At 38.3% G+C, this 10,815-nt stretch overlaps 1 long non-coding RNA gene across 1 annotated transcript in view; it reads left to right on the top strand.

Moving 5' to 3' along the window:
* The window catches only part of LOC104984042, an 11,775-nt gene extending 4,628 nt beyond the window's left edge, over positions 1 to 7,147 (top strand). Inside the window, exon 3 of the long non-coding RNA XR_824708.1 lies at positions 6,930 to 7,147. This is a non-coding gene — a long non-coding RNA (uncharacterized LOC104984042). The remainder of the gene's footprint in view (positions 1 to 6,929) is intronic.
* The last annotated feature ends 3,668 nt before the right edge of the window (positions 7,148 to 10,815 follow it).

Raw genomic sequence — 10,815 nt, 5'->3', positions numbered from 1 at the left:
TGGATGGCATCACTGACTCGATGGACACGAGTCTGAGTGAACTCCGGGAGTTGGTGATGGACAGGGAGGCCTGGCATGCTGCGATTCATGGGGTCACAAAGAGTCGGACATGACCAAGCGACTGATCTGATCTGATCTGATTGGAGAAGACTTCTGAGAATCACCTGGACTGCAAAGAGATCCAATCAGTCAATCCTAAAAGAAAATCAGTCCTGAATATTCATTGGAGGGACAAACGTTGAGGCTGAAGCTACAATACTCTTGCCACCTGATGCGAAGAACCAATTCATTGGAAAAGACCCTGATGCTCGGAAAGATTGAAGGCAGGAGGAGAAGGGGATGACAGAGGATGAGGTAGATGGATGGCATCACTGACTCAATGGACATGAGTTTGAGCAAGGAGTTGGTGAAGGAAAGGGAAGCCCGGCATGCTGCAGTCCATGAGGTTGCAACAAGTCAGACATGACTGAATGATTGAACAACAACAATAAGAATGGGTTGTTTATGTTGTTGTGAGGATTAAATGAGAAAATCTATGTCAGGCAGCTAGAACTGTGCCTAACAAGTAAGTAATCAAAATATTAACCATCGTCATTATTTTCTGGACATTGGAGACGATCACCTAACTTCTGCAATGGAGGGATTGAATAGCTGGTTATCATCTATTGTTTATTAACTGTTCTATGTAAATATCCTGAAGTGACAAGGCAGGATTTGCTGGAGGACCCAGGAGTGAATCTGCCAGACACAGAAAACAAAAAGAAACTTTCAAAGCAGTGCCAAACACGGCCTCAGAATCTATACCTGGAGTCAGTTCCCTCTCTTGGTGAATCTGGCTAGAGATGGAGACAAAAATGGATCTTCCTTTTCATTGAACTTTCCCAAAGCATTAGAAATTGGAGGTTCTTTTAAAATTTTTTGTATGTGTTTTAGAAAAGATGTGTATGTCTATGTATGTCTGTATTTATTCACATGCGCTTAGCATTCCTTTTCCTTTCTAAAACCTTTAAAAAAGGCTTAGAGGCTTTTCTCTCTTTTTGGTTTGTTTTGAGTGGTCTTGAATCCTGTGCTTCTCAAGATGCAATGGCAGCAAATCTGAGTTGGTTTCTGTTTCAGTGGCTTTGTCGTTCAATCTGCAGACAGAGACATGTTTGACATGGAAATCTCCAAATGAAAAATCAAGATCTATTCAGTTTTGCTTATCTTACCAAGTCTATATTTTTTTTTACCAGTCCCCAAAGTGCAATTTCCTAAAAGGACTAAAAGAAGCCATCAAACTACTTTGATACTAAACAACCAAAGAAAATAGTGGACTGAGAAAGCTTGTCATTTTTTCAAGCTGTAGAAATACAGATTAATTTTTGTCTCTAAATCAACCAATCAATTTTATATCAAAATGCTCTGTTGACTGCCTATTGAATTCTTAGGCTTGAACTTTGTTTTGTGAGGTGAAGAGTGAGAATGAAGAAGCTAACAATTATTGATCACCTATTCCAGAACATTGACTTATGGATCACTGTGCTCCATGGGCCATTCTAGAAGAGGGTTATAATAAGGCCATGATAACAAGAATAAGTTTTCTATGGCTCTGCCTCAATGCACAAATAGAAGAACTTCAAATCTCCTCCCTTAAATCCACTCCAGTTACTTTTGAGAATTCCTGATGAGTGAACAACATGTGCTGACCTGCCCCATCTTCTGGGCGAGCACTTTGTGAATGGCCCATCATCCCACTCTACTTCTGTCTTCTCAGTTTCCTCCTGTACCTCTGACAACCTCTTTACAACAAGACTTCTGACTATTCTAACTATGCCCATTACATCCACCAGGCCTGCAATATGCCTCTCGTCATTACTTTCCCTCCTGATCTGGTTATTCCACCATCCCACCTCGTATCATCTCAATAACCTTATCTAAGAGGCTGATTTCAATTTTCAGCCTCTTCTTTGACTTCTAGCTTTCCCTCATACCCTACATCCAACTAGTCAGCCAATCTTACCAACTATGACTGTAAATCTACCTACTATCACAATTATTTCCCCAAACCATCTTCACCACAATTCTGCCCCAATCAACATTTTCTGTCTCCAACCATGAAAACAGCCTCCTAAATAGACATCTTTCAATTTGATGACTGAAATGGCCCCCATAGATAGTTTTCTAATCTATTTTATCTGTATGACATCAACACTAATTTTTAAAAAGCAAATATGATCACGCCATACTTCCTTAAAGCTTTTTAGTGATGCCCTGTTTTTCTGAGGATAGAGATCCAATATTTTGCCCCTTCCTTTCCTTCCAGCCTTATCATCACATCCTTATCAGGCAGATCACTTGTTAGCACAACTAAATTTTCTTATGTTGCCTACAGATGCTATGTTCTCTCTTCATTCCATACCAATGTTCAGTTTCTTCCTCATTCTAGAATAACCTTCCCTGTAGAATGTCGGCCATCATCCTTAGGTTTCACCTTAAGCTGAGTTATTCAAGGAAGTGTCCCACTCCCACCGTACACCTCCAAATGGGCATAAGATGTGTTTCCTGTATACTCCCACAGCACCCAGTACATGCATTACCATTATCTACACAGCACTGTTCTCAACGGTTTATTTGGCTTTTTCCTCCACTACCCCAATATAGTAAAATAATGAGGATGAGTTATCAGCAATATCTTTCAAATGCCTGGACTATGAAAGATGCTTAGTTAATATCAGAAGTATTAGTGAACAGTGAAAAGTGATGGTATTTACTTCCCAGGCCGCCAATACTGCTACCAATGTCAGTGATATTCCCTGGAGGACAATTATGCCACTGATGTCAGCACTGGGGACATAAATACCCAGGGTTGATTGATTGTGAAACATCTGCAAAGCTGATGGTTCCTCAACCTTTGCAGTGGACACTGAGCTGGAAATCTGTTCATGTTGTCTGGTACATGAGGACCCTCCTCAGAAGACTTGAAATAGAACTTTTGTGTTTTATCCCCCTGTTTGCCCATCTCCTTATAAATCAGACATAAGCCAGTGGGACCTGGGATAGAGAATAGCAGACTGGCAGAAGTAAAATTATTAATTTGCAGATCATTTCTCCTCCTAGTGACACTTGTACCTCTTTTGAAGACTCTATGGTTGTTTTCCTAAAGTGAGTCTTTACTAGGATGATGCCAGGTCTGAAATGAAAATACATTCTCATTCTTTTTTAAAGCAACTATATCCCTTGCTAATCCTGTAGAGGAATCTAGGGGTGAACACAGATTAGATGAACACAGATTAGTTCAAACTAAGCTTGTGGTAAATGCATTACAGATCTTATGAATCATGTACTACCATATGCATCTTATAGTCAGGGATAATGAAGGCTCTGAACACTTCTCCATACCTCAAGATCACTTCTATACTTCATACTACCTTCCTTCTAAAGTAAAGCAGAAAAGGTTCAGAATATGAACTAATATTTTGCATTAAAAAGAGGCCACTAGGGAAGATTTTGGGGTGCCTGTGTACTAGTTTCCTATCTGTCCCTACTTAGCTCTGTGGCATTCAGCAAAGAAAATAACTCAGTGAGCCCATTTTCCTCATTTGTAAAACTGTTTCTATAATATGACTGCTGAATTCCCCTTTCTTTCATGAAATCCTATAAATTAATACCTTTCCTCAAACATGTAATGATCCACAAAGATAGGTAAGGTTTAGCAAAAACAACAATAACAGTATGTTGTGTAGCTAAGGGCTGATAAAAGCTTGTAAAATTAAACCTACAAAGAAACCTAAGTGGAGTTATTAGAAAAATAAAATTTAGGACAGATGAATCTTGAGTCATCTTTGAATGAAAACTAAAATAGAAAGGCAAAAAAGCTGCAGTGATTTAGTAAACAGACGTCTAACACAAAGCTGCATTTTAGCTGTTGGGGTCTACTTTGGCCAGGGCCCAAGGAAAACTGACTAACATTAATAGCAGTGAAATAGATTGTAATCTATTAAAACAAAAGATTCAGTTTAAAGAATTAACATAAATTCTCAGTCCTTAAATTGGCAAAGCTTCATTTATTGGGAAACTCAACTATGCAGAATGACTTACAGCTGTGGACATTGAATAGTGACAGGTTTACTGTAATAATAATAACCACAGTGCCAGCAAAGGAAAAGACAGATGGATCCAACTCCTAGGCCTTGCCATCACTTCTCCTGATTACTCTGGCTTATTTTGAGCGTCGACAAAACGGTGGGGTGGTTATCATAGATCTTTGCATAGTGTTGATTCAAGTGTGTGTTGAAACAAGCCTGCTCCTGTGTAATTCATTTATATCACTGGCTCATACTTGCCTTTTCTCCCCTTCCTTCCATCTTACATATCTCCAAGATGAGCATTTATCTTACTTTGCTCTCCTGTTCCTCTTCTGTTGTCAGTCTAGCAGGTGTTCTTTTCAGATTGCTTTCATTCTTCATTATTCATTTTGGGTCCCTTTCTACCTTTGTGTCCATTTTTATCCTTCCCTTCCCTTCTTATGCACCTCAGGTGCCAAAGCCATCCATTTGTCAGAAATGTTTGGTGCTGTTTGTTTGTGGTTATTTCCCCCTAAACTAGAGCTTAGCAAATCCACCTGGCGAGCTGTTTCTTCTTTCTAAGGGAAGAAAGGCTTTCTAAGCTTAGGAGAAGTTAGAAATCAGGCCTGTCATTTTTCTTCACACCTGCTCCAGTCCTGATGCAACTATTCTTCTTTAGGGGCTCTGCTTTCAAATGACATCATCACTTATTTTTTCCAGCAATAAATGTGGTTGACTGTAATTTACCTGTTCCTAAAGTTCAGAGGTTCAGATCACTATAGGCTTATGAGCATCTGGCAAGTCGGTCATATTGAGCATCACAGAAAAGCATCTAAATATGTGTGCAAATTCATTTCTGTATGCATTTTCCAGGGCTACTCAATGAGACTGTCCTAGTGAATCACCCCCACCCTTTCAAAGTGGTTCACAGCCCACAGTTGGCTCTGGCTCATTAGATGATCTCACAAAATATGCTGTTTCAGCATCTTTGGCAGGAAGACATGGCCCATCAGCATCAGAGTGGCCAGTGAAAGCCTCCAGCCATGGGGGAACAAAAGCCTCAGGATCAGTAAAGGGCTCCCAATTCAACTCTCATCAGTATAGTTTAAAAAAAAAAAAAACCCCGCATTATAGGGGCTTCTGATATTTCATACCACCAAGGAGATGTAGAAAATCCTTATTTAGAAAAAATTAAAGTATGAAAGTGAAAGTTGCACAGTCATGTCCAACTCTTTGCGACCCCATACAGTCCGTGGAATTCTCCAGGCCAGAATACTGGAGTGAGTAGCCTTTCCCTTCTCCAGGGGATCTTCTCAACCCAGGGATTGAACCCAGGTCTCTCCCATTGCAAGCAGATTCTTTCCCAGCTCAGCCACAAGGGAAGCACAAGAATACTGGAGTGGGTAGCCTATCTCTTCTCCAGTGGATCTTCCTGACCCAGGAATCAAACCAGGGTCTCCTGCATTGCAGGCAGGTTTTTTACCAACTGAGCTATCAGGGAAACCCCAATATATTGCAACTATTTGTAAGAATATATTTGTGTATGATTTGTATATATTTCAAAATAGCCAAAAACTTACATGCCATTGAATTTAGAGGAATCAAACTTTGTGACAAGAAAAACAAAGTATGTCAGTAAAGATGCCTTCTTATTGAAGTTGCACAGGGATGCTTAAAATAGTGACAGGCTGGATGGAGTACTAATAATAATCTGTAGGCTGCAGCATTTCTACAACCTGTCCTTACATCAAATTCTAATTGAGCACTTTATTTTTCAGTTTAGTCAAATACTATAATAGTGCTCCCAGCTCGCAGACTTTTTTGCCTTCTGATCTGGATATGTGCAGCAGCATGAACTGACTGACAACAAAATTCTTTCCATTTGAAAGTAAAGATTTCCAATTTATTTTCTTCTGTTGTTGTAAGTAAACATTCTGAGGAGGGAAAAAGAGTTTATATACATTGTCTGATTCAGAACCTGGCTTCTTATTATTCAGGGATTTCTGGAGGGTATGTATAATGTTATCTACAACTCTAGACACTTTTCACTTCTTCATACTTCTGTTAGCAATCGATTCTGTAGATTTAAAAAACAAGAAATGTTCCAAAGATATCACTCTATCCTAGCCAATAATTCTGTAGTTTCAACCTCACTATCCTGTGCTATATTTTTTATTTTCTGTCTTCTTCTTTAAAGCATCAGCTTCAATACAGGGTACTTTTCTTTTTAACTTTTCTTCAGTTCTTTGAAAAGGCATCTAACGGTATCATGAGGAAATATATGTAAACATTTTTTTTGGGGAATAGCATACAGATATTTATCTATTGCTGTCTAGAAGAGTTCTGTCATGCTTCTTTCACTGAGCTAGTCAAAAAACAAATGACTTATCACCATCACTAGGCAACAAAACATGTTTTGCAAAAATATATCAGAGATTTGAATAAAATTATATTAAAGCCTTATGTATAACTGGTTCACTTTGTTGTATAGCAGAAACTAGCAACATTGTTAAGAAACTATGATCAAATAAAAATTAATTTAAAAATTATGTAATGTTTGTACTCTCCTGAGCCAATTTTTCTGTTGCAACTTTGTGAGGTGTTTATAGCAGTTTTTATTTCTTTTGTCTGCATATTTGTCCATCCATATTTAAAGACTGTAGGACATGGTGCTTCATTGAGTTTCTTTGGCCAGATTCCTTTATCAATTAATATTTTGTATCTAAAAAGCATGCCCTGCAGAATGTCTGCTGGAAAACGATAAGAAAGTTTGTAGAGTTATAGAAACATCTGCTTAGTTTATATTACAGTTATTGATAACGATGTTCCAAAACCTATAAAGCTGCAAAAGCTGAATGAGATTTTTTTTTTTCTTTTCATCTTCAGGTGTCATATTTTCTACATGCAAAAATAATGAGAGCTCTTCCAGCTGCAGAATGGATAACATTTGAGCACTGAAGAGCTTGATGAGATGGATATTTGGACTGCTACAATAACAGAAGCAGCTCTAGAAGGAGGCATTTGGATTTAAGAACAGGAGAGTTAGTTACTAAGATATTTTCCACAGTTATTTGTGCATCCTTGAATAAAGAAATAAAGTTTAATAGTAGTTTTTAATTATAAATACAGGATAGGCTCAATATTTGTTCAGTTGCTAAGTCGTGTCCAACTCTTTTGTGACCCCATGGAGTATAGCCCACCAGTCTCCTCTGTCCATGGTATTTCCCAGACAAGAATACTGGAGTGGATTGCTGTTTCCTTCTCCAGGGAATCTTCCTGACCCAGGGATGGAAACGTGTCTCCTGCATTGCAGGCAGATTCTTTACCGCTGAGCCACCAGGAAGCCCTGGGCTCAATAATGCAGTCAAACAATAGAGAAATGCAGAAATCCCCACTGACACTTTATTTGAAGTGACAAGTATTGTGCTCAGTTTCTTCAGTCATTTCTAACTCTCTGTGACCCCATGGACTGTAGCCCTCCAGGCTCTTCTATCCATGGAATTCTCAGGCAAGAATAATGGAGTGGGTTGCCATGCCCTCCTCCAAGGGGTCTTCCCAATCCAGGGATCAAACCCACATTTCCAATCCAGGGAGCAAACCCACATTTCCTGCATCTCCTGCTTTGTGAGTGGATTCTTTACCACTGAGCTACCAGGGATGCCCTGACAAGTATTAGTGGTATCATCTATGGTTTTTCAGGCACATTTATTCACTAATGTTTTTCTAAAGAAAATAGTTCATATTATTCATAGTGCTGAAAAATTTGTCTTTTCAATTTTCAGAATTGTTGGAGTGTAATGACAGTTTGGCCACCTCATGCGAAGAGTTGACTCATTGGAAAAGACTCTGATGCTGGGAGGGATTGGGGGCAGGAGGAGAAGGGGACGACAGAGGATGAGATGGCTGGATGGCATCACCGACTTGATGGACATGAGTTTGAGGGAACTCCGGGAGTTGGTGATCGACAGGGAGGCCTGGCGTGCTGCGATTCATGGGGTCGCAAAGAGTCGGACACGACTGAGCGACGGAACTGAACTGAATAACAGTCTTTCACGACCACACACAAAACTGTCCTCCTTTTGGTAAATGACTCCAGACCCTACACCTACTGGATATTCTATAACTCAGTTTTCCTTTTTATTGTTGATGGACACATAGAGGGTCTCAATCTTGCTTTTTAAAAGAATGAATAGTCAGTCAATCACTCTTGCTCATTTGCGTAGATATTTACATAAGGTAGATATCTGAAAGTAGCATAATGTGACCAATTTTCACATTTAAATTTAAGATTTTCATAGACAGGCTTCCCAGGTGACAATAGAGGTAAAGAATCTCCTGCCAATGCAAGAGACATAAAAAATGTGGGTTCAATTAATGGGTCAGGAAGATCCCCTGGAGAAGGAAATGGCAACCCACTCCAGTATTCTTGCCTGGAGAATCCCATGCACAGAGGAGCCTGGTGGGCTACAGTCCATGCGATCACAGAGCTGGACATGACTGAAGTGACTGAGCATGCATAGTCTACCAATGATTTTCAAAACAAGTCTTGATAATTTACTGTCCTGACAATAATGTAGAAGATATGTGTTTGATAAAGTTCAATATTCTTGTTCTTTTAATTTTTGGCAGTCTAATAGATTTAAAGTGTTACCATGTTTTGTGAGTATCTTAATATATTTATCAGCTTCCCAGGTGGCTCAGTGGTAAAGAATTTGCCTGCCAAGCAGGAGACACACAGGAGATGTGGCTTCGATCTCTGGGTCAGGAAGATACCCTGGAGGAGGAGATGGCAACCCACTGCAAGATTCTTGCCTGGGAAATCCCATAGACAGATAAGCCTGATGGGCTATAGCCCACGGGCTTGCAAAGAGTTGGATATGACTTAGGAACTAAATAGCGGTAGCCATATATTTAATGCACATTTGTTTTTATTTTTTCTTTAAAATACCAACTTCATATTATTTGTTGTTATTCCTTGAGGTTTTCTTTCTGTAGTTTATTTGAGTAAGCTCTTTGTGTATTATGGATATTCATCATTTGCCTATTAAAACTATAGCATACATTTTCTCAAAATATGTCATTTGTTCTTGAATTTGTTTTTAAACATTGCCAGTCTGAAGTGGCTATTTGGATTTGTCAAACTTTTTCCTTATAACTTCTGCAGAAAATGTACAAGTAGAGATAATCCTAGTAACTTATTAAAATACACATTTTGAGAAACAATTACAAAAACTGTTTTTTTCTTTCACAATTATTTGAAGTCTACAAGAACGTATTTTTATTCACTAAAAATTGAAAATAGTTTGTTAACTGAAAGCTTGCTTGACTCTAGCAATAGATCGTTTATTTTACTGACTGGGAGGTGGGGTAGAAAGAGAGATATCATTTAGTGACTGACTTGAATACAAAAATTAGGCTACAGGATGAAGGCATTTAAGGCGTTTGGTGTCTTCCTCCCCTCAGGGTTAACTGTGCATAGCGCTGCATCCCTGCAGGCAACTGATTTTGTCACAAAATCCTACCTTAGTAGGAATTCAATTATAGCTTGCAAAGTTTATGTGAAAAAAAAAAAATGAACGCAGCAAAGTTATTTCATAGTCTCAATTCAGATAAATGTAAACGTAGTAGGGAGTGCAATGACCTTACACCCAGGAAGTGTGCATTTCAACATCTATACCTGTGAATCTCAATCTCATAGGGCCACAAGGAGTTGGGACCCAATTTCTCCTCCAATTCTAAATTGTTGAAATTTGTTCTTATTCAGTTTTAGGCCTGGACTATTAAGTAAATAGGTCAATACTCCCCTTGTTTTTAATCTCTATATGAATAAGCTGTTTTCCCTTCCTGAGTTTTTCCAATCCCAAGGCCTTAAGGCTTAGCCAGAAGGACCCGAATATATCAACAGTCAAGAGCAGGAAGCTCACTAGCAAAGAAAGTCTAAAACACTTGTTCTCATCTGTGTACAAAAAAATAAAAAAAATTGCAGTGCTCCCTGAAGGCCAACTGTACTTGACTTTGCAGTAAAGAGCTATATGCAACTAAAATACTCTTAGCAAGCATTTTGGGGCAGCTACGATTTTTGTTGTGCTAAATTTATGGAATTTAAATAATTATAATTAATTGATTTCTAAGATAATTACACTTATAATACAATTTTCAGAGAGTAAAGACTACATAGTAAATTTGTAATATTTTATCCATTACAAAATTTAAGGAAATGAAAAGCAAAACAAAAATACAAGGAATCAAAAAAAGTCTTATTTATTTAATTGCTAATTTACTTATTTACTGGTGCTTGGGAGTTCTTTGGCTGGGGTGGGTGTATCATATCCTTAGAAACAATTTTTTTTAAGTACATAGATTTTTTTCCTCTCAATACAAACATTTCTAGTATGAACTAAAGAAATGTTTGCTAACTAAATATTATACATTGTGCTTCTATTTTAAATCCCATATTGTACCTATTTTGTCATAAATTGATTTCTTTATAGGTTAAGTCTCAATTCTTCTTTGAATAAAATGTAAAATTCAAGAAAGGACACCCATAAGCTCCTCTTTTGAACTTTACAGTTGTTGCAGGCAGGTGAACTGCGGGCTCACAAATATTAGTTGGAACTCAGGTCAGTGGCCTTTATTGTAAGGGAAAAGAAATCAACTTAGAACATTCTAGATGGAAACTTTGCCCTTTTGCTGTTGCCTTTCCTCTTAGAAAACAAGTTAAAAGATACCATTGGCCAGGTTAATTGACTTACAAGTGTGTCTTTTTAATAAG

This window comes from Bison bison, unplaced genomic scaffold, assembly GCF_000754665.1.
Source record: "Bison bison bison isolate TAMUID 2011002044 unplaced genomic scaffold, Bison_UMD1.0 scf7180017863820, whole genome shotgun sequence".
Lineage (NCBI taxonomy): Eukaryota > Metazoa > Chordata > Mammalia > Artiodactyla > Bovidae > Bison > Bison bison.
Note: the sequence above shows the minus strand (reverse complement) of the source record. Positions and strands in the feature narration are given on the sequence as shown.